A 24,338-nucleotide genomic window follows, 5' to 3' on the forward strand; every position below is an offset into this window, starting at 1 on the left:
TATAATTTTTGTAAACAATTTTTATACATTTCAATGCTCATTAAAGCGTTGAAACTTGCACCTGAACCAATTTTTATTTTAACTGGGCTAGTTACAAATTAAGCCACATTAACCAAAGCGATTAATGGGTTTCACCTGCCCTCTTGGTTGGGCATGCAATTTTTCTGACGTACATTAGTACTGTTGGTACACCAATTTTTTGGGGCCCTAGCCTACAGTGTAATCCAATTAATTTTTTGCCCACCTGAATTAAAGCTGACGTTACATCAGCTGTGTTGGGCACTGCAATGGGTATATTTATGTACCGCCGGTGGCTTCCTGGCACCCACCCATGCTGTCGGTCCACACGGAGTTGTAACTGCATGTGTCCACTTCTAAAGAACCCCAGTCTGACTGGGGCATGCAGTGTGGGCCGAAGCCCACCTGCATTTAATCGGACGTTACCTCAGCTGTGATTGGCACTGCAATGGGATACATTTATGTACAGCCGGTGTGTTCCAGGGAGCCACCCATGCTGTGGGTGCACACAGAATTGCCATTGCGGAGTTGTACCTGCCTGTGACTATTTATAAAAAACCGCGGTCTGACTGGGGCATGCAGAAACCTTGACAGAATGAATAGTATGTGGCACATAGGTTCCCCATTGCTATGCCCATGTGTGCTGCTCCAGATGGAGGTGGCACAGGATTGGATTTCTCATTGCTTCTGTACAGCATTGTGGACTATCGCCCCGCCCCTTTTAAAGAGGGTCGCTGCCTAGCCGTGCCAACCCTCTGCAGTGTGTGCCTGTGGTTCCTCCTCATGGCAGATGCACTTATAAATAGACATGAGGGTGGTGTGGCTATCAGGCCAGCGTGTGGCATGAGTGCAGCTGAAGGCTGCGCAGGGAGATTTTGGTGTGTGCTGTGGACACTGGGTCGTGCGTGGGGGGTTGGGCAGCATGTAACCCAGAAGAAGTGGCAGCGGAGTGTCATGCAGGCAGTGATTGTGCTTTGTTGGAGGTAGTGTGGTACTTAGCTAAGGTATGCATTGCTAATGAGGGCTTTTCAGAAGTAAAAGTTGTTGGGAGGGGGTGGGGGCACTCTTGCCGCTATTGTGGCTTAATAGTGGGACCTGGGAACTTGAGATACAGCCCAACATGTAGCCCCTCGCCTGCCCTATCCGTTGCTGTGTCGTTCCCATCACTTTCTTGAATTGCCCAGATTTTCACAAATGGAAACCTTAGCGAGCATCGGCGATATACAAAAATGCTTGAGTCGCCCATTGACTTCAATGGGGTTCGTTACTCGAAACGAACCCTCAAGCATCGCGAAAATTTCGTCCCGAGTAACGAGCACCCCAGCATTTTGGTGCTCGCTCATCTCTAAAGCTTATTAAAGTTCCGCAACTTCGAGTGTCACTGAAAACCTACAATGCAGCTGTCTAAGCACATTTCTAGAGAAGTTGTAAGTAAGAAGTTAACTACAAGCGAATAGTATCCGTATAAGATAAAGAAGATACTGTACATAGATAAATGATTCAGGTTTTCATAATTAAACTTTAGATTAATGTAACACCTTGACCCTAACTTTAAAGGGGTTTTGTTATTAGCAAAAAGAAATCAATACTTAAAGGGGTTGTCTCGCGAAATCAAGTGGGGTTATACACTTCTGTATGGCCATATTAATGCACTTTGTAATATACATCGTGCATTAAATATGAGCCATACAGAAGTTATTCACTTACCTGCTCCGTTGCTAGCGTCCTCGTCTCCATGGGTCCGTCTAAATTCGCTGGCAGCTTGCTTTTTTAGACGCGCTTGCGCAGTCCGGTCTTCTGCTCTCAGCACGAGCCGCTTCAGCCTGCTTGCCGCTACAGCTCTTCTGCGCATGCGCAGAAGAGCTGTCACTTCTCGGGAGCGCGCTGGAGCCGCCATTCTGTACCATCCTCTCTTAGAGAGGGGTGCAGAAACTTGAGCCGCCCAGCTGTCCCGAGAAGCCGCCCAGCCGCCCAGCTGTCCCAAGAAGCCGCCCAGCCGTCCAGCTGTCCCGAGAAGCCGCCCTGCCGCCCAGGTAAGTGATGGGTCGGGGGTGATGTGTCACTAACAGACGTGGGCCCCTCCGGGTGTCCTAGCGCTGGGCTCCGGAACCTAGTGCTGGGCTCCGGAACCTAGCGCTGGGCCCTGGAACCTAGCGCTGGGCTCCGGAACCTAGCGCTGGGCTCCGGGGCCTAGCGCTGGGCTCCGGGGCCTTCACCTGTCTTGAGGGGACTGCCGCTGGGCCGAGGGGCCTTCGTCTGTTGTCAGGGTCTAGCGCGGGGGAGCCGGGTCTAGCACGTGGGAGCCGGGGCTAGCGCGGGCGGGCCGGAGCCTAGCGCCGGTTACCTGCTGCCTGGCGGTGGGTGACTGTGTGCCGTGGTCGGCCGCGTTCAATCCCGGGGTCCGGTCGGCGGCTGCGGGGCATCTGGTTGTCAGGGAGACACAGCTGGTAGCGTCTAGGGAGCGCGCACGTCGGGCTACAGCAAGCGACGGGAAAAGAGCCGGCGGCCATCTTGGGGAAATTTTTATAAGTTGCTGAAACGCTGGAACTGTAAGTACAAACCAGCTAGAAAAGTCATTTACAGGGGGGCTTAGTAATGTATGCTTAATTAGGGGGACTGGGCAAAAAAAAAAATTCACTGCTTCCTCGAGACAACCCCTTTAACCTGTTCCTCCCCAGGCAATCTTTTTACTGCATCTTCTCCTCACCCATCTTCCCCTGACTCCTCCAGTCTCCCGGGTCATGTGATTGTAAGCCGGCCGGATCATCCTCCTGTGACGTAGTGTTCATTCGCTACATTTTGCTTCCTGCAGGGTAGCGTACACTATGTCACTAGTGACATAGCATTTACTACCTAGCAGGAAATGCCAATTCCTCAGCAGCCTGTTTTAGTGTGCAGGCATGGGCTATTGCTGTGACTGAGCATGCATGGGGGTGTCTCGCCGGGATTGCTCATATGCTATTGCTGCAAGACACTGCACGTGTGTAGTCGCAACGATAGCCAGCGTACTAAAACAAGCTACCGAATATTCTGCATTTCTTGCAAAACAGTGAATACTACTTCACTAGCGACATAGTGTACATCGCCCTGCAGGAAGCAGAATGTAGCGAATGGAGGGTACATAACAGGAAGAAGAAGATCCGTCCGGCTTACAGTGACGTGACCATGGGGATGATCAGTGAGGAGCCAGGAGAAGATTGGTGAGGAGAAGATGTAATAAGAACACTGTCTGGGGAGGAATAGGTATGTATTGATTTTTTTTTCTAATGATAAAACCCCTTTAATTCCATCAACTTTACTCTGCCTTGACACCTTGGTGGCACAATTGCACTTTCCTAACTTACATAATAAAATCTTAGAACCTCCTGGAATGTAGTTAGAACATATGCACATTTATACGCATAATAGTACTGTTTGTAGTTTCAACTTATTAGACAGGTAATTTCATATTTTTTCAGTCATTGGTGAGTTGTGAAATCAATAAAAGGAATGATTCCATTGGCTATAATATGCTACCTTTCTGTATAAAACAGCACTTCTGAGTCCAGTTACTAAGATCATTTCTGGCAATCCGCTGCATCTCTACTATCTCCAAGAGATACCAGAAAGGTTAACAAATTGGGTATAGAGTACAATATGGGGACAAAGTACTTGTCTGTTGTAAAACCAGCATATATATATATGCATTTTGAGACTTCCAAGCCTCTTCCTCAGTATTTGCTGGGGATATACTGTTCATAGAACAATAGCCATATAGCCATAGGAGGGCAGGTAACTGCTAATATGATGTATGATAGTTAATTTAAGGTAAGTTGTGTGTTATTCCTTTATAATGTATAAGAACGTTCAATTAGTGACAGATGCACAATAAAATTACAGAAAATGTCTTTTTTTTTTCTAAAACCATAGTCTGTATGCTACAGCGGCAACAAGTAATGCAATTAGGAAGATGGGGTTATTGGACAATGCACAGCTAATCGTTGGAATATATTTTTTAGAGCTAATCAAATGGAACAAATATTTATTAAATCTTTATTAAAATATACTTCAAAGAGAACATAAAAACCAGGAATATAATTCAAAATTTAAAAAACCAAAGATGAGTACAAAGAGTATTAGTTAAAGAAGAATCAGCAGCAAAAGGACTCCTTATAAATTAAAACATATAAAAAATGCTAGTAGATCGCAAATGATGCAAAAATATAAATTGATTAAGGAGACAAAACATGCACAATATAACCAAGTAAACAGACTTTATGCATAAAGTATATGAGCAATAAAATACAGTCTATAGCACAAAAAAAACCAATCACAAACACCTAATGTCATAGTGCAAATACTTGGGTATATCGTGCACGTTTGGCCTCCTTAACAAGTTTTCTGTTGATCCTTCTATAGTATCCTTTATACTCTTATAAGAACATCTGTAATTTACTTGTGCATCTGTCAATAATTGAATGTTCTTATCCCTTTTTTTGGCTGTTACCTGTCCCCCATGGCTATTGTTCTATGTACAGTACAGTGTCAGCAAATACTGAAGAAGCAGCTTGGTAGCCTCAAAATGCACATATATGGTGTCTTTACAATAAAGAGAAGTTCAGCAAAAATGTATTTTGTATATTCACAGGCTACATCTTATACCAAATTTTTAACCTTTCTGATACCTCTTAATATGTCCATCCTGAAGGTTGTGAAGGTAATTTGGGGTTGGCTGCACCTGTTATACAGATAATTTCCTTCTATATAAAAGCCTTGGTCCACGCACCACCTTTTTTCTATACTATCTTCTATCTCCAATAGTCTCTTCTCCACAGTTGCTGTAGTCTCTACAAGACTCATGTCAAAGTATTGGCTCTGTCATTCTCCCACCGCTTTAAATTTTATTTTGTGAAAAGCTTTCAAAAAAGCTGCAGCTGATATTGTGTATCTTAGTGATTTGTATGCCAATATCTTGCTTGACAGCTTTTTATTCCATTTTTTAGTTACAATCAAAATTTAACCTAAATTTCAAACTAGGTTTTTTAACAAACTTACTTTCAGCTGCTTCTAAAGGCTCATTTAGACACAACGATTATCGCTCAAAATTCGCTCAAAAGCCATCTTTTGAGCAATAATCGTTGCTCTGCCTAGCGGCCGCTGATAACTGCTTATTGCATTGTCTCAGCTGTTCTCAGCTGTGAGCCCTGCCGGCAGAACAAAGAGAATTTATTCAGAGAGCAGCGGGTGGTCCTCTGAATAAATTCAGTTCTAGGCGGCTCACAAGCTACTAATTGGTACTAATGGGCATTAGTACCAATTAGTAGATTATGCAAAATGATCGCTCAAAAGCCATCTTTTGAGTGATCATCTTTGTGTCAAAATGCACCTTAAGAAAAAAAAAGCCAGAACAAGTTAAATAACAACAAATATAGCAAACCACCACATACTCCACTGCCACGCCTGCATCCTAACTCCATGCTTAATGTCTTTGTAAACAGTGCAGGTTGCCCCCTCATAGACACACACCCTGCCTGCCACATCCTGAGGACTATGCCTGCACCAATGGTCTATGTCCAGTGTTCATTGTCTGGGATGTGTCAAGCTAAAGCATAGATCCACCCTACCCCCAACAAACCTCTACCTAGCCTATCTCTAACCCCTAACACTATATACAAACCTGTAACACAACTTAACTTCTACAAGAACTATAACAATATGAAAACACACCATAATGCCCAAAAGCCTAAGTTGTTACCTGCAGCCATACTACTTCATCTTTTGACCTAAAACCAAAAAGCTACCCGTGTCACACACAGCCCTCCACAAGAACTGGATATGATAAGTCAGGCACCGATAATTAAAGAATCTTATTCCTAGACTTAGCTGTCCCTAAAATTCTAAAATGTCCCTACTCCTTCATTAAAACTGACTCTCAGAAAAAGTATCCCAAACTCTTCCTACAGTCTCTAAAGTGATCCTAACAATAAAAGAAACTATCCCTTACTGTCAATTAGTCCTGTGACAACTTTACAATTCATTGACATCTTACAATTCCTGTAGGAGTCAGGCAAGTGGTACTTCCCAAAATCCCTCTCAAAAATCAAAGATGTGGGCCTATTATATTGGCACCCTTTCAGCAAAGATTTCACTCTGGAAATATACTTGTGGCTACCTCGAGATGTTCAAATTTCCTCCTTAAGCCCTGATACAAACAGTATCTGCTCAGGCTCCTGGGGCTAGAGAGCTGGCGGAAGAACTTCACCACTCTGATCTTAAGCATCTACCACCACTCTGACTTACTAGTAAAAGAAAAAAGCTGCTTTTGCGCTCGTCGGGATAAAAGATGAAAAGTGTAAATATAATTAAATTTATTTACATAAATACGAGCGACGCGTTTCGGCGAATACAATCGCCTTTTTCAAGCTCAAAAACATACATACAAGTATTACAAAGCAGGTCTTTAAATAGTCTACTCACATGCTTCCATATGCTTTCAAAGTAGCAATCAAGGTTGCTCCCTAGGGAAAGCACAAAACATAAAAAATAATCTAAGGGTACATAGCCTATCCAAACATTTTTATGATGTCCACAATGGGGACTCGTCTTTAATGAGAGTCACAGCATTAGAAAGAATTGAAGTAAAATCTATTACTGTATTGAGAAAAAAAGAAATGTTTTGGATTCACCGTCTCAATACACTAACCCCCTTTGGACTGAATGAACTTTTAGAAAAAATTTAGAAAAAATTTAGCACATTTATTTTTCTTTTATCAAATTATTAATTATAAATTAATTAATTAATTATTATTGCATATTGTATTGTTGTAACTTGTTTCCGTAGGGTCTTTACATAAATTATTAATTTATTATGGTTATTGATGGTATATTAATATATTTTTTATATATACACACACACATTATAAATTTTATTCTATAAGTAATGAGAATATTGATGCACAATGAGAATGTTTTTTAAATACTATTTCGTTTATAGCAATATTAATACACTATAATTAAGTGTGGCTAGATAAATTTAAATTTGAACTTGACTGTACCGTGTTTTCGGTCGCTTTTAAATAAAGTTTTATTAATGAATATATGGAACGCTCACAGCGTTCCATGTGATGTAGTTCTAATTTATACTACCAGTGACGTAATTGTGGGACGGGAGGGGTGTTTCCCACACCTCCTACCTTTCCCTAGGGAGCAACCTTGATTGCTACTTTGAAAGCATATGGAAGCATGTGAGTAGACTATTTAAAGACCTGCTTTGTAATACTTGTATGTATGTTTTTGAGCTTGAAAAAGGCGATTGTATTCGCCGAAACGCGTCGCTCGTATTTATGTAAATAAATTTCATTATATTTACACTTTTCATCTTTTATCCCGACGAGCGCAAAAGCAGCTTTTTTCTTTTACTATTGCCGTCTATCAAGCACCGGATAGGTGCTTGTTTGCTGTGTACTCTTTTGCTGCTCTCCGTCATGCTGCGGATGTGGGAATAAAAGAACCTGTGCAAAGTCTTCCTGGACATCGGTGCCGACGGGGTTTATCAGGCTGATTTCCCCGTCAAGCACCAGGTGAGTGAATATTGGCTCATTGCATTATACTGTTTTAATCACCTGGCGCGTCTCTGACCTACTCTTCACTCTGACTTACTGTTCCAAAGCTCCAGTGATGGTCCTTTGAGGATTTTCTGCAGAGCCAGGTACTGTTTTATCTCTGCTTCCTTTAGAAGTGACTAATTCAGACTCCATATGCCTCTGCCTATCTGGGGGGTACTTTGCAATATTCAGAGAAAACATTCTCAACAATGGACACTGGTGAAGATTGCTTCCTCTTTAAAAAAAAAAAAAAAACAACATCTCTGTCTTAGACCTACATCTACTTTTTTTAATGGGTGATTCCCATGGGGCCTGGGGTGTGCCAGATGTGGACATTCACCATGCAATGCTGTTGTAAGCCAGCCTATCTAGGGAGCCTCCTTTGTCACGGGTCCTTGTGACTGTTAAAATCACCCCCAAAGATCCCCTGATGGCTGGTAAACAAGTACAGCTTGATCCTCATAAAGAGATCCTTGCAGTCCTGCTCCACTTCGGGACCATGGATGTTAATTAGCCGAAGTTCTAGTCCCTTCATGAGGACATCTAGGATCAGGCACCTCCCTATTCCTAACTCAATAACCCATCAGCATTTAGCCTCTGCCATAAAAAGGACTGCCACTCTGCTATATGGCGCCGCCTCAAGAGACCAGTAGGATGGTCTAGACCTCCACTCCCTCTTTGCCTTATGTACGGCTGCAAAATTTGGCAACCTGGTCTCTTGCAAAAGCAAAATGTTGCCTTCAACATGGCCGAGAAAATCAATGACCTCAAATCTAGCCATCTCTGACTGGCAACTTTTATTGATGCCAGTGTCAATAGAGCGGGTGCTACCGTCATTGATGATTAAGTTAGATGATTAAGTTAGACAGCTCTCTTCTTCCCACTCCCCTTCTTCTCAGGGTCTGAGGAAGACCCTTTACCTTGGTTTTTGGACACTGAAAGGTCCATGACAAGGGGCTCCTTCACCTCATCCTCCTTATAGGTCCCTGAACCCTCACTAGAGGAAGACACAGCACTCCCTGTAAATTTCACCTTTGCCCCAGGAACCTCACCCTCCACCTCCTCTTCTGAAGAGAAGAGAGCTTGGAACCTGTTGGAGAGCCCAACATAAGGCCCAGTGTAGGGGAAGATCTCCTATCCCTCATTTTTTTTCCCGACAGCACTCAGCCATTCATTGAATTCACTGAATGGCTGAGTGCCGCCTCTGATTTGCTGAGCGCTTTGACCAATCACAGGCAGCGCTCAATGAATGGCTGAGCGCTGCCTGCAATTGGTCACAGCTCTCAGCCAATCAGACCCAGCCATTTCAGGATTTGAACAGTGCCAGAGAGGTGATGTATGTTTTTTTTTCAAACAGCTTGGGCTTATTTTCAGGGAAGGGCTTATATTTCAAGCCCTTCACCGAAAATCCATGCGGGGGTTGCCTTCTTCCCATTGCTTTCAATGGGGCAGCAGTAGCACTGGCCCCATTGAAAGCAATGGGATGGCATCACGGTCTGCTGCCGCAGCAATGGGATGGCATCACAGTCCGCTGCCACAGCTGTGACATGGGATTCTTTTATCCCCGCAGGGAGTCCCATCATCACAGTCCCCCACTGCAAGGAATATGTAAAATCTAATATTGCATACTTATAGTTAACACTTCTTTCTCTCTTCTACAGCTTTCTGTACTGTATATTGAATGAAACTAAACAGAACTACAAGAGACTAATTACAGTCAAACCTCTAGTTTCATTGGTAATCCGTCTGAAAGCAATCGTCTAAACTTGAAACCAATGACACTTGAGGCAATTATTTCCATAGGAATCATGTAAATCCAATTAATTTGTTCTACACATTCCAAAAACACACCAAACCACATTTAATAGAGAAAAATTATGGTTTATAATACCAAAAACAATAAAAAATGAATATAAAAGACTATTGTAAAAAATAAATGAACATTTAACATGTTATTCAACATGGTACTGTGTGTTAACTGTGCTGTTACATAGGACTGTTAGAATGTTCCCCATTTATTTCAATGGGAAATCCCACATCACACCCGCATGCACATCACACAGTATGCGAGAGCAATGCAATGTACTGAAGGTCCCATTGAAATCAATGGGTGATGCGTTCCTGGGAACGTGAAAAAATGGAAACATGCAGGGATTTTATTTTTTCTACCTGCCACAACGCAGCGAGGGAAAACATCGCTCATGGTTTATTACTCCATTCAAAAGGATGGAGTTGATATTTACTTGAATTTTGTGAGTCTCGCAACGCACAAAACTCGCATGAGCAGAGTATTTCTGCAATCAGCACCTAAAGCCATGGCTTAATCAGCTGCAGATTTCTGTTCCATAACCTCCATGTGTAGGTTTAGATTTCTGTGTGGATTGTGTAAATATTCTACTCATATTAAAGCACCCTGATACTACTCACGGTCAGTAAAATCCCCTGGGTTAACACTTGGGGTCACTGATTTGGAATAGATGTAGGAGCGGGTGCCCCTCTTATGAGACTGGCTGCAATAAACTCCACCCCATGCTGGAGGCAAAGAGTCCAGCGGCACTTGCCAGCGTCTGTCAGGACAGCACTGTAGTGCTGTGAAGGAGGCTCCCCAGGCCATCATCTAACTTCCGTTTCATAGAAATGGTCTGTCTCTATTTTGCTTCTTTTTTTTTATACTGTCATAACTTCCCATAACCTTTCCTCCTTCTGATGAATAAGTGAATGTTGTCCCCCCAAAAGTGTGTGTTTTAAAAAAAGTGATCTCTTTGGGCTCTTGCATGTGCCTATATTATGGTTGTATAGAGCTATAGGAAGATAACCCCAGAAATCTATAGGGCCCTACTGTCCCTCCTTATTCCTCTGATCCCATATAAAGGCATAGTGTCTGAAGAACATTATTTCTTCTCTTAGATAGACCTAAAAGTTAACAAACGCTGTATAACAGAGACCTTCTCCCTTATTAGCAAAGCTATCTCCTTATTACGGCAGCATACAGAAAGGCCATAGTCTGCAGGGATGCCGTGTATACAGGATCCATCTTTCTTATTTGCAGGAATTCAGAAACTTTCTTAAAAGTTTAAATATGCACATGAGAAGAGAGATGGTTAGAAAGAGCCAGTGAGAAAAAACCTGCTGCCCTGGAGTGCCATCTAGTGGCAACAGTATGAAATATCCACATGTATTCCTCTAGAAATACATTACTGTACAAATAGTCTGCTTTCATCACCTCTTGCACTTCTGAAAGAGCTCTGAAAAACGCCAGATCCAGGTTTTCATAGCAATCTACTCACAAAAATCTCATAATTGCTAGAATGTTGATAACTTGCTAAAGTTTTTGTTCTAATAACCCATGCATACAGTAGTACATCTCAGATGACCGATTTTTAGATTGGTGTATATGAATATAGCACCGATGCCTTACACAGAATGGCTGCCTTATTAGGGGCACCTATCTTCTAATGCATTGGGACTCCAGCACTGCAGCAGTTCTACATAGCACACATTCCACTAGGTGGTGAAATTGTTCTGTAAGAATATCGGGCCCCGCGGACAGGAAGCTTCTTGTAGTTACTGCAAATCAGATGGAGGTGCTGACATATTTTAACCAACTCCTTAAAATATAAAGCAGAGTCCGCAGCACACTCACACATATAGTCTAGATGGCTGAGATAAGGGTATGCCACACCACTAGAAGGCCAGCACCACAGGCCTCCAGATACAACTCTCCAGCAAAATATCAAGCAGGTGGCAGCATATATGGTACAAAAATATAAAAATCCTTTTATTGCTCCATTACATATGCGACGTTACCACACAGGTCAAAATGTCGTATTTGTAATATAGGAATAAAAGGATTTTTAGATTTTCGTACCATGTATGCTGCCACTTGCTTGATATTCTGACCAACTAACTGGAAGGGTTCATCGATTAATGCTGCTTGCACCAAATTCTGATCCTTTTATCTGCACAGTGCAACAGACGCCTGGATTCATCTGACCAGGCGATGCATTTGCAGCATCCGAGGAGCGGGTCTTCAGCCTAGGAGACAGTGGGGTAGAGTTTGGGCCTTGTCACGAGGCTCTACCATCTCCCACCTTGAGGGTAGCATGGGACCCGTCCAAGTTACCGAGGGCAGGTCTTGCAAAAGGGTAACCCAATATGTGGTTTTCCTTAACAGTCTGTTGTCACAGGTGACACCATCGTTCCTACCTCTGCGGTGAATCCGGATAATGAAATGAATGGTCCACATTCACAGGGAACGTTTAACTAGCAAAACCAGTGCTCCTTTACTTGCAGAAACTTATTGCAACAGGGAGGAAATCACAGGTTGACAGAGGAATCTACAGTCCCAGTTATCTGCAGGGCTCTGGTCCTGAAACATACTCCTTCTATACTCTCCATCTCTCTACCGGTCGGCACTCACGTTGGCAGGCACTCCACACTGCAATGATGCTTCCACTCTCTCTCCATCCATTAGTGGCTCAGGACACCACTGGCATCTTCTGAGCAAAGTAGGCCCAGGGGAGGCTGAGGATACTTTATGGCTTCTTCCATCTCGGCCCACACAGGACTGAAGGTGCCCATGTGGCTCACTTGTAGCTCCACCACCACTCCTCTTGCTTACAAGTTCAGAACTGAAGACAAAAGACCCTTGCAAACACCTTGCATTCACATATATAAAGTGCAATCACATGACAAACAACAAGATACATTTCTCAGACATCCTCGCATACTAGACAGTTAACTCATTCAGTGCTGCAGAAGTGCAATCCACATCAAATTCATGCAGCATGCAAGACACTGACAATACAAAGCACAAGACAAATGCATGCATACATTACGGAGGGGCCCCGTTAATTCCGGCCCACTACACTTTTTTGCTGCTCAGTAATCCACTTTTGCTGAATATTGCCCACTGGAGTCTCTTTATGTTTACCTTATGCTTTCCATTGTGTTTGCTTCAATCAGATACTTTTTACAGTAAGCCCAACCAAAGGGACTCCATCAACTTACTGTGAGGCTTGCAAGAGTTCTAATCATAGGAGTCCACCAGGATGGAGAACAGATAGTGATGTAATCTCTGGTTAGGAACAAACAGTTCTATGTTGCTACTGTTTGCTTTGAATTCAGACTTTCCAACGACTGTGGTAATACTTTGCTCCAGCTAGCAGGCAGTGGATCCTGCCCTCCGTGTGCCCAACAGCTGCTATTGATGTTACATACCATGGGGAGGCTGATATCAGTACAGCACCTCTGTTCACCCGTTTCGGATGCTGCCTCTTACAGCTTCCTGGCACCTCATGTTCACTTCCTGTGGTACTATATCCCGCCCCTCCTGAGGCTCCTGCAACCAATAAGAAAAACTACTAGTTATTATTAGGAAATTATAGTAGCAGTGTTTCTGGTGGTGCAATGTGCCATTTACTAATAAAATTTAATAAAACGGATTGGAGTTATAAGCACAGGTCTGCTGTTTTAGGACCTGTGATGACATAACTGTGATTGCACTTCTAGGGTGTTTAATAGATAGATAGCTCTGCTACATGCACATCATTTACACACCCAGCTCTGCTACATGTGTGTCAAAAACGCACACAACTCTGCTACATGAGCATCACACACACATGGCTCTGCTACATGCGTGCGTCATTCACATGCGGTTCTGCTACGCGCACGCATCACGCCCCCACACACACTGCTGTGCAACACGTGCGCGACAGACACACACAGCTCTGCTACATACATTTTGCATCCTATATAACAAGGATCAGAACCGGCACAGCAGAGTCCTGCATACACTGATCAGCCCCATGTCATGTGACCTGGACTCCTCCCACACAGGTGATGATCACGTGATGGTGACATCATCCCAGTTCCTGTAAGGACATGGCTGCTGTCTACTTCTGCAGGTTTTTAATAAAGTTAAGGACCTTTGAAGATGTCACCGTCATGCGATCAGGGGCGGGCTCAGAGCCCAGGTGACTGTTCACATGACGGTGACATCTTCACAGGTCCTGTGAGCACACAGCTGCTGCCAAGCTCTGCATGTTTTATGCTTTAGGACTAGAGATGAGTCCACCACTTGGCATCGGCAACTTCTATCAAATGTTACCAAAGAACAATTAAATATACGGCCGTTTATTCCCCTTCAGGGCCACAGAAAACTAGTTCGGCACAGCTTTCATTTCTTAGACTGCTAAATTAAAATAAAAGCTGCGCTGCGATTGGTTGCTATTGGCAATAAAGACAAATTTTCTGGGGTGTGGCTTGGCCGGCGGCGGGAAGAGAAGGTCTCCCAGGAGCTCCTGATCGGCGTGACCTTTGCGGCGGTGCCTCGGAGCCCCACGGGCTCCCCGTGACTGAAGGACCCAACCGCTGGCACTGCGGGGATCAATTAGAGACCCTCCGTGAGCCTCTAGGCGGAGGTGAAGAGGTGCGGCCTACCCGGGGAAGCGCATCCCCGGGCTAAAGTAGCGGGCACGGCTGACCGCCAGAAGAATCGGACGAGCGGCGGAGGCTCCCCACCAGAGAGCACAAATGAGACTGCTGCCGCCCGGGGCTGCGCGGCTCCCGGGACCCCCACGGGATCTACCGCTGCCCTAAGAATTCCGGGGGGAGCAGGAGGAAGAGCTCGCGGCCCGAACGGTGGCTGTGGGACCCCGATGCCTGGTGAGTCCCACAGGACTGCGGCCGAAAACACCAGCAGAACCGCCAGGGAAGACCGCAGGGGACTTAGGAGAACCAGGAGGTGACCGAGGTCCAAGAGGGAGCTTCACAGCACCCCCGGTGTTGGGGAGAAAGGTGAGGAGGAGCCCTAGAGAGCCAGGGGACTCTGAAACACGGCCCTGAGCGCCCCTGACGGCACATACAGAGCAGCAACTGTAATAAAGAGGGGAAATCACTGCTCCCCTATACATCGGGAGCATACAGCCCCCCCCCCCCCCCAGAAATACCCCACTTACCACCAACGGGAACTTTGCGATCCAGACAAGGAAGGTGGTGAGGCCCCAGGGGTGCTGCTTGTGGCAGTAAGGGGATTTTATGGGGCCACCCCCTTTCACCCCTGCAGAAAAATATTAATTGCAAATGTGTGGGAAAGCTGAGTGCTAACCTGCAGAAATAAAACAAGCTGTGTATTTAAGATAAGAACAGGGCATTAATGAAGATCTGCCGCCACCTAGTGGTCACCTAATAGAACAGCACATTATAAAAGTGTAATCCTCCTCTCTGGAAGTGAATCAGCCCCCTAGAGGTTTATAAACAAACGATCTGCAAAGATCCTGAGCATGCCATACTGACAACCAAAAGCCATAAACAATGCCCGCCCTCCAATCCACAAGTGTTACACATGGGTGGTTTATGACTGACTTTCTAATGTCTAACTAAACCATGCCCAGGCCGGATCCTTGTACTCTCTGAAAGCAGCCTATTTTATGTTACATAAAGAGTGCTAATACGAATATGACCAGAACCAATAGAAAGAACTCTCGGGACTCTCAATCTACTGTACAAGGTACACTCCCAGAAATGTTTGCAAAGCAGTCTCAAGCCAAACCCCAAACACCATCTGGACCAGCCAGTCCAGCCGCATCGGATTGCTTATATGATGCGTCTCCCTCACAACAAATTTCAGACCCAATATCCGCTGCCCTGACGGGTCCCCATGCTACCCTACTAATCCATATGAAATCTATATTCAAGGAGGAATTAGCTATGGCAGTTAAAGATTTCACGGAGCAAATAAAAGATTTGGGCCAAAGAACAGATGATCTGGAGCGCAAAACAGATGACATTGTTGGAGCGATGGAAGAAGATAAATAATGCACTGACGACTTAGACTCCAAAATTGAGGCCCTAGAAGCTAAATATGAAGACCTCAAAAATAGATCTCGGTGAGCAAACATCTGAAACCGAGGACTTCCTGAGACTGTGACGACCTTAAAGGAGACAACGGTCAACCTGTTCATAGAATTACTGCCAACAGTCGATCAGAATCTACTAAGGATTGACAGGATTCACCGGGCCCTTGCCCGACCACCCAACCCAGATTTGCCGCGAGACGTAATTTTAAAGTTATACTATAGCGAACTTCAGGATCAACTTCTGTCAGCAGCCTGACAGCTGCCCCACCTTCCAGGGCTCCCACCATCAGTCCAACTATACGCGGAAATTGCTCCTTCCACACGAAACGCAGAATGCTATGACCAGTCACCCAAGCCCTTCAATTGGCTAATATAAAATACAGATGGGGCTTCCCTTTTGCCCTCATCTTCCACCAGCAGGGCAGATCTTACTCGGGTAAAACTCTGGAAGAAGCATACCAAGCTGCGGAGGCTGTGCAAATCCCAATACCGACAACTTCTACCCCAAGAGCTCTACCTCCACATCCAAGATGAACCTGGACTGTGACTGGCTCGACCAGGAGAAGGAATGGAGTGATGCCAGCTTATACTCGGGTCCAAATGGTAACAGGTACCTGATCTGAATAAAGACGGGAGTAACCCCATATGGATCACAGGTCTCGGGTAACTCTGAATCTAATTACGTTCTTAGATTTAATATTATAAAAACCAAGCTTATGTTAAGTATTACTCTGCTGACCTGATTTTGGTGAACGCTGCTCCCGGGGTCCCCGCCACACATCTACTGCTCATAGCCGATATAAGACCCTGCAATTTGGCATAAGGTATATGACCGAGCGCTGTTGGGGGGAGACATGGGGTCAGTAAACTCCTCTACTCTGCCAGAAATGCCTCATAAGGTAAATGCTAAGTAGAGATGGATGAAGCTTTATACGGGTCATATGACTCGGATAATGCTGAACCTGGTTATGCTTTCAGACTTAATGTTATAAGAACTAAGTTTATGTTAAATAGTATTTAACTGACCCGATTTCTATCGAAGCTGCTCCCAGGATTGCCCCCACACATCTATTGTTCAAGGCCGATATAAGGCTCTACATTTCTGCACAATGTATATTATTGGATTATGATGTGGGGGAGACCTGGAACCAGTAAATCTCACTACCTTACTAGAAAGGACCTGTAAAGACAACAATCTTATGGTCATAAGGTCATAATCTACTAGGTAGGGACACCTAATCCCTTTCCTGGATTTATGTAGCTAAACCTCAAAGTTCATTTGAATAGGAGACCAGTGCAGGTCCGGCCTGGCTGTACAGGTTGTTACACTTAAAATGACTGCCGAACACCCTTCACAGGGGAACGTCTTCAGTCACCACCAGTGGGCCTTTAAAACCCACACAATTGTTTTCATTTATTTGTTCAAAATGTACCTGGAATTCGGGTTTCTGTTTATTCTCCCCTTAGTTAGGTCGTCAACAGAGTCCACCTTACTATATAGCTCCACTGGCATGCTACTGTATTATGGTCCACTAGAAATTCCTCTGCTTTTCCCATCCCTTATTCATGGTCCACATTCTCTCACATAATCAAGGGGATTCAATTCCCCTCGAAAAAGAAAACAAGCCTTCTTATCCTATAAGAAACACCGCCCAGATGTTATTTGCATACAAGAAACCCACTTTTCTCAAGACTCCTCACCTAAATACTTCCACCCTCAATACACAAGATTCTACTCCGCTTCCGCCCCTACAAAACACAGAGGGGTTCTGACTCTGTTCCATAACTCCTTTCCTTTACATGTAAGTCAAACTGACTTAGATGAAGAGGGTCGTTTCTGTCTGATCACAAAGATCTGGTACCGTGTTAGCCAGTAGAGCAAAATGTGATTGTTCTCAGCAAGAGAAACGACGTAATCTTGTAGATATGATACCTTTTAATGGCTAACAAAAATACATGATGTAATAATAGCGAGCTTTCGTACCAACGCAGGGTACTTCTTCCGGCTTAAATGGAAAATACATGATGTAATAATAGCGAGCTTTCGTACCAACGCAGGGTACTTCTTCCGGCTTAAATGGATTGGATCCAATCCATTTAAGCCGGAAGAAGTACCCTGCGTTGGTACGAAAGCTCGCTATTATTACATCATGTATTTTTGTTAGCCATTAAAAGGTATCATATCTACAAGATTACGTCGTTTCTCTTGCTGAGAACAATCACATTTTGTCTGATCACAGTAACATTGTATGACCAACAAGTAGTCTTTATTAATGTCTATGCCCCTTCGGAAAACCCATTACCCACACTGCTCCTCCTCAGCCAAAAATTAGCAAAATACACATCGGCAAAATTGGTTTGGGCATGAGATTTTAACCTTCCATTCTCCCAAAAGCTGGATAGAACGGCTCCTGGACCTGACAGGTTCACCAAAACACAGAGACAAAGATGGTCAGAAGTCCTAACATCTCTATCACTGGCAGACTGTTGGAGAGAATTCCAAGGCAACAAACGAGGATACACATATTATTCCCCAACGGCCCGCTTATATTCCAGATTAGACTACATACTAATTTCAACCTCCCTCTTACCAAAATTAGCCCAAATCAGACATATACCTAGTGCGTGGTCCGACCATGACATAGTGGTAGCCTCTATACTATGGTCCTCTGCATTGTTCCTAAAGACCCAATGGCGTCTAAATGAATCACTGCTGAGAGACCCAAAACTGTTGGCCCAAATTACACAACATCTAACAGAGTATTTTGAGATCAATACCAACCCAGAGTCCTCCCCGATGTGGACATGGCTAGCCCACAAAGCGTGTATTAGGGGATATCTGATCAAAATAGCATCCAAGTAAAATCGTGAAAAGGACCAGGCAATACTAGCACTGGAGAGGAAACTCTTCTTACTAGAGACTTTAAATTAACACAATCCAACTTTAGCTACGACCAAAGATATCAAAGATATCAAATTGCAAATTAATGCCCTATTATCACAACAGGTTGAAAAAGCCCTTCAATGGACAGGAGCAACTTACTACAAATATGCAAACAAGCCGGATCGTCTGTTGGCAGCAAGTTTGCGGAATAAGACAAAAATTAATACAGTCTTTAAGATAAATAGCCCCCAAGGAACCACTCCGTCCAATCCTGACAGGATTCATGATGTTTTCCATGAATATTATAACACTTTATATAAAGCCCAAGATGGTAACCCCACGCCCCCGAGAGCCACATTCTTAGATGCTGTAAAACTCCCCTTCCTCTCTGACTCCCAAAGAGAAGCCCTGAATGCCGACATTTCAGAAGAAGAAATTTCAGATACCATCAAAAATCTAAAATTGGGAAAAGCCCCAGACCCCGATGGCTTCACCGCGCTATATTACAAAAAATTCAAAGACGTACTAATCCAGCCTTTAAAGAAACTGTTCCAGAAACTCCTGAATGGGGATATACCTCCGAAGGAATTTCTGGACTTGCAACTTACATTGATCCCTAAAGAAGGCAAAGATAGCTTGTCCCCAAAAAACTATAGACCTATTTCACTACGGAACCAGGACTATAAGATTTTTACCTCAATACTAGCAACCAGACTGAATCATCTTCTCCCCTCCCTGATCCACAGAGATCAAGTGGGTTTCATACCAGCAAGACAAGAAAGGTCCTAAACATTATAGATTCTGTTCATACTTCAAAATCCCAAATGACCCTCCTAGCTCTAGATTTAGAGAAGGCTTTTGATACATTGTCCTGGAGCTACTTATTTTCAGTCCTACGTCTCATTGGGATTAGGAAACCTTTTCTTTCAGCCCTCCTAGCCCTCTATTCAACACCCTCTGCAAACCTGAATCTTTGTATAGGGCGGCCCCTATAAAATTTAGTAGGGGTACCAGACAGGGTTGCCCCCTCTCCCCGGCATTATTTGCTTTAGCAATTGAACCACTGGCAGAAGCAATCCGCTCTAACCTCAACATAAAAGGAATTTGGATAGAGAATAGAGATGAGCGAACGTACTCGGATAAGCACTACTCGTCCGAGTAATGTGCTTTATCCGAGTTCCTCTCCGCTCGTCCTGAAAGATTCGGGACGCGCTGCGGAGCAGGGAGCTGCAGGGGAGAGCGGGGAGGAACGGAGGGGAGATCTTTCTCTCCTTCTCTCCCGCCCTCTCTGCCCCGCTCCCCGCTGCGACTCACCTGTCAGCAGCGGAGCGCCCCGAATCTTTCAGGACGAGCGGAGAGATACTCGGATAAAGCACATTACCCTGACGAGTAGTGCTTATCCGAGTACGTTCGCTCATCTCTAATAGAGAACACTGAATACAAAATGAGTATATTTGCGGATGACCTACTGCTGACCCATTCTCAGCCCTTAAAGGGGTTGTCCCGCGCCGAAACGGGGTTTGTTTTTTTTCAACCCCCCCCCCCCCCCCGTTCGGCGCGAGACAACCCCGATGCAGGGACCTAAAGAAAGCTTACCGGAGCGCTTACCTGAATCCCCGCGCTCCGGTGACTTCTATACTTACCGGTGAAGATGGCCACCGGGATCCTCTTCCTCCGTGGACCGCAGCTCTTCTGTGCGGTCCATTGCCGATTCCAGCCTCCTGATTGGCTGGAATCGGCACGTGACGGGGCGGAGCTACACGGAGCCGGCATCCTGCACGAGAAGCTCCATTGAAGAAAGCAGAAGACCCGGACTGCGCAAGCGCGGCTAATTTGGCCATCAGAGGCCGAAAATTAGTCCGAAACCATGGAGACGAGGACGCCAGCAACGGAGCAGGTAAGTATAAAACTTTTTATAACTTCTGTATGGCTCATAATTAATGCACAATGTATATTACAAAGTGCATTAATATGGCCATACAGAAGTGTATAGACCCACTTGCTGCCGCGGGACAACCCCTTTAACATCATTGCCGAACCTAATGTCCACACTAGACATCTGGTCTCAGCTCTCGGGCCTTCGCGTGAACGTCGAAAAATCCGAAATAGCCTTCATCAACACCCCGGAATCCTTAATAAAACTGATAAACATCAACTTTCTGTTTCAGTATAAAATACATTACATCTCATACTTAGGCATTAAATTGACTACCTCAATACAATCTCTCTATAGGTGGAACTACCCAGAACTAATAAAGAGACTATCATCTGATCTGCGGAAATGGGATAAACCCCAACTCTCCTGGATAGGTAGAATAAATGCAATAAAAATGACTACTTTGCCACGTATATTGTATCTCTTCAGATGCCTACCAATACCCGTTCCCTTAGCCACCTTACGCAACTTCCAACGCAATATATTTAGATTCATATGGGCCAATAAAAGAGCAAGAATTAAACACACAATAATGCATTAACATAAAAGATTGGGAGGTCTATTAGTGCCCAATATAATCAAATATTACAAGGCGGCCCAAATAGCCCAATGGGTAGTGGGATCAAATGGTAGCCTATGGCTGAATATAGAGAAAAACTGTATTTATCTACATAATATAGCATATTTGACCTGGTCTTCGGGGCCACTCCCCCAGGGCTACAAAAAATGAGCCCATTATCATATCACTCCCTCTTGTTGTGGAGAAGCGCCGGGTTTAAGTACAATCTGTCCTCTAAGATTTCCCCCATGCTACCAGTACTTTACAACCCGCATTTTCCACCAAGCCAAGACCTAGCTCATTTAAAATGATGGCTAAGCAATCAGAAAACCACCCTACGACATTTTTACGCTCAATCTAAACTTTACACCATACAACAATTTGTAGCCACCTTTAAGCTGCCCCCTCAGGAATATATGAGAATTAATCAAATATTCCACTTTATCCACTCTATAGTTCCCACCTCCATGCCACTCTCGCTCGCACCATTTGAAGTCACCTGTGCCAAAAACCCTTCTCAGAAAGGAATGCTTTCATATATATATAATACGCTAAACCAACCGCAGACAGAGGAGAAACTTATGTTTATGAGGAGATGGGAAGCGGACCTTCAGCTTGAGATGACCTCCGATAGATGGCAGCATTGTTGTACCACGGTATCCAAGGGTAGCCACCAAGTCTCCCTTATGGAGATTTCAATTAAAATTCTACATAGGACATATTTAGTCCCACAAAGATTACACCATCTCTACCCAACCTCTTCCCCGCTATGTTTTAGGGGATGCCAAGAAAGAGGAGACATGCTCCATACATGGTGGACATGTCCGGAGGTTGACAGACTATGGTCGAAAGTCCACAGACTTCTCAACCAAATGTTTGTGGGTCTGATTCCCAAATCCCCTACGGTGTTCCTGCTCAGGGATCACCCTGTACGATTTAGGTATCAAGCCCATAAATTGATACAATATGTATGGCTACAAGAATCCACATCGCCTCCGCTTGGAAATCACCCACTCTCTCCTTCTCAATTGTGCTTGATAGAATATCCTCAATTATGCTATATGAAAGGATTCATGCTATCAGAACAGATACGATGATACATTTCCAGAGAATTTGGCAATCCTGGATTGAAGGTATAGCGATCCCAGGATTACGCCATATTATATCATCTACTTAGCCTTTATTCTAGTGACCAAATAGAAATATATACACTATTTAGACACTTCTGACCGAAGATGTGGATTCTTGGCGACCTACTGGTTTTAAATTTCAATGTTTACGGCTTTGTTTTGTTTTAGCCCTATAACTTTGCAAACTATTAGCCGCTGTAGGCAAATACTACTTTTGATAGCAATATTTGGCCCCCTGCCAAATATTGGGGACTTTAGAATGTTATAAGCCTATCAAATGTATGATTGTAAAATTCAATAAAACTCCATGAAACTAAAGACAAATTTTCCTTTTAGACAGCATTGGCCCATCCTCTATTTGGCTACAATTTGCTTGACTGTGTCCCACCTGTTCATCAGAACAATTCCTGACGTTTCCCTCTGACCCCTTTTGTTTATGATTTGTTTCCATTCACAGGTTCCTGTTTGGCTGGATGTTTTTTCTGAATCACACTATTATCCATATACTCTTGACACTAATGCAAGAGAAAACCTCATGTGGTTGTCCATTTTTGGCCCTGACTTGTCTAGCGCTATTCGCCATGTGTGTAGGTGGATTAAGAGACAAAGTGCACTTTCTAGTAAACCAGAAGGCTTTTCTTGGCAGCTGAATTTGCAGTACACTCACTTTAAGGGCGCCCACCCACTGGCGATTTTTTTTCCTTTGCGTTTTGCGTTTTTTCTCAAGAGCAATTAGTTTTGAATGTGTTCCTGTCCACTGGCGTTTTTTTTCTCGGTCCGTTGCAATTTTTAACATAGGAACTGTCAGTTGCATATGTGTCCTTATTTTTCTCTTAATGCACCCATGAATGTCAATGGAAATTAACGGAAAAGGCGCGAAAAAGCCGCAAAAAACGCAGCGAAAAACGCGCCAAAAACGCGCGGAAAACGCTGCGTTTTTCACGCACGAAAATCGCAAACGCCAGTGGGTGGGCGCCCTAACTTGGCGCCCAGTTTTGAAACAATGCAATACAGTTTCAAATACTTCGGCAATGCTGACTTGCTGCTCTGCAACACTGTGTCAGCCTGTCGGCCCTTGTGGAATTATGTCTAGGTCTCTTCATATGCACAGGCTTTTAGTTACTTGGCCTGGTGTGACTCCATACTGCATTGTAGGAAAGCTACCTTTTACTAGGTGATGCTGCTGAGGATTTGTCACCTCTTCCATTTGCATACCAAATTTCCCAGAGGAACAATTTTACATCTCCTTACATCTATGATGTGGTCTCCATAAAGGGAAACTGTACCACTATTGATCCACATCATTGGCCTCTCATTCAGCCAATGATAACCTACTGTTCACTGGTGAGAGGCAAAAATCCTGAAACAGCTGTCTATATATATGACTGTTTTCCCTCTAGAGAAGTCTCTGGTTTTGACTTATATTCCCAGTCATGGGCGAAAGTTAAACAGCTTGGAAATTTACATGTAGGAAAGCTATCTTCTTGTAAGTGGCACGGTAGAGGCATTATAACTTCTCCCATTTGCTGTCCATGGACACTCAACATGCCTTTCAATGTTATGTACTCAGTCTTTTAAAGCAACCCTCCCGGCCTTGAGAAACAAGGATGGCTGAACCGTTTCTTCAACTACCTAATGTACACGATGCATAACATGTTTTGGTAGTCGAACACCCTAGATGCTGCTCTGACTGGTCATCACTCTCAAGTGGGCTGCACTGGTTAATCATAGCAGGTGTAATGTCTTAGACTAAAGAAGAATACTAGTGCGCAGTGTACATCCAGTAGGTAGAGAAGTTGGTCTGTCCATCTTTGGTTTTTCCAGGCCCAAAGGGTCAGTTTGACTCAAACTCTCTCAGCAACTAGTTCTTGCAGCTGCAATGGTCCAACTGACCAGGCTCTCCCAACTCTGATGAGGAGGCTCCATTGCTTCACACAAATCAAGCTTTCAAGTTATATGCAACTTTTTCCATAGCAGAGTTTCTCTCGTGACTTCAATCCCCACCAAATCTTGCACAAACCTTGTGTATTTGTTGCCCACTCTACCATGCAGACAGCACAGTATATTGCAAGCTACACCCCACCTTTTATCCAAAAACGGGCACCCACGGGCGGTACAAGACGTGATCAATCATTTGCTCTGCTCAGCACGGCACCTGGTGATGGATGTCTTCCAGTAGTGACCATAACTAGGAGTGTGGCCATATACACAACGTCTTATGGGGGGTCACATCGGAGACTGTTTTGCAAATCAGTTTAATTAAATATGTTAGTAATGCACAATAAACCTCAACAATTATGTAATAATCATCAGTCCAATAACATTTCTTCTAATAACTACTCAATGTAAAAAAACGAAAAAACAAACCC

General features: G+C 44.1%; 1 long non-coding RNA gene across 1 annotated transcript in view; it reads right to left on the bottom strand.

The window, feature by feature from the left end:
• LOC136582303 (uncharacterized) overlaps positions 1 to 13,426 on the bottom strand; it is an 82,319-nt gene extending 68,893 nt beyond the window's left edge. Inside the window, exons 1-2 of the long non-coding RNA XR_010787169.1 lie at positions 13,342 to 13,426; positions 12,822 to 12,942 (exon numbers count right to left, since the gene is read on the bottom strand). This is a non-coding gene — a long non-coding RNA (uncharacterized lncRNA). The remainder of the gene's footprint in view (positions 1 to 12,821; positions 12,943 to 13,341) is intronic.
• Between the last annotated feature and the right edge of the window lie 10,912 nt (positions 13,427 to 24,338).

Source organism: Eleutherodactylus coqui, chromosome 11 (assembly GCF_035609145.1).
Source record: "Eleutherodactylus coqui strain aEleCoq1 chromosome 11, aEleCoq1.hap1, whole genome shotgun sequence".
Lineage (NCBI taxonomy): Eukaryota > Metazoa > Chordata > Amphibia > Anura > Eleutherodactylidae > Eleutherodactylus > Eleutherodactylus coqui.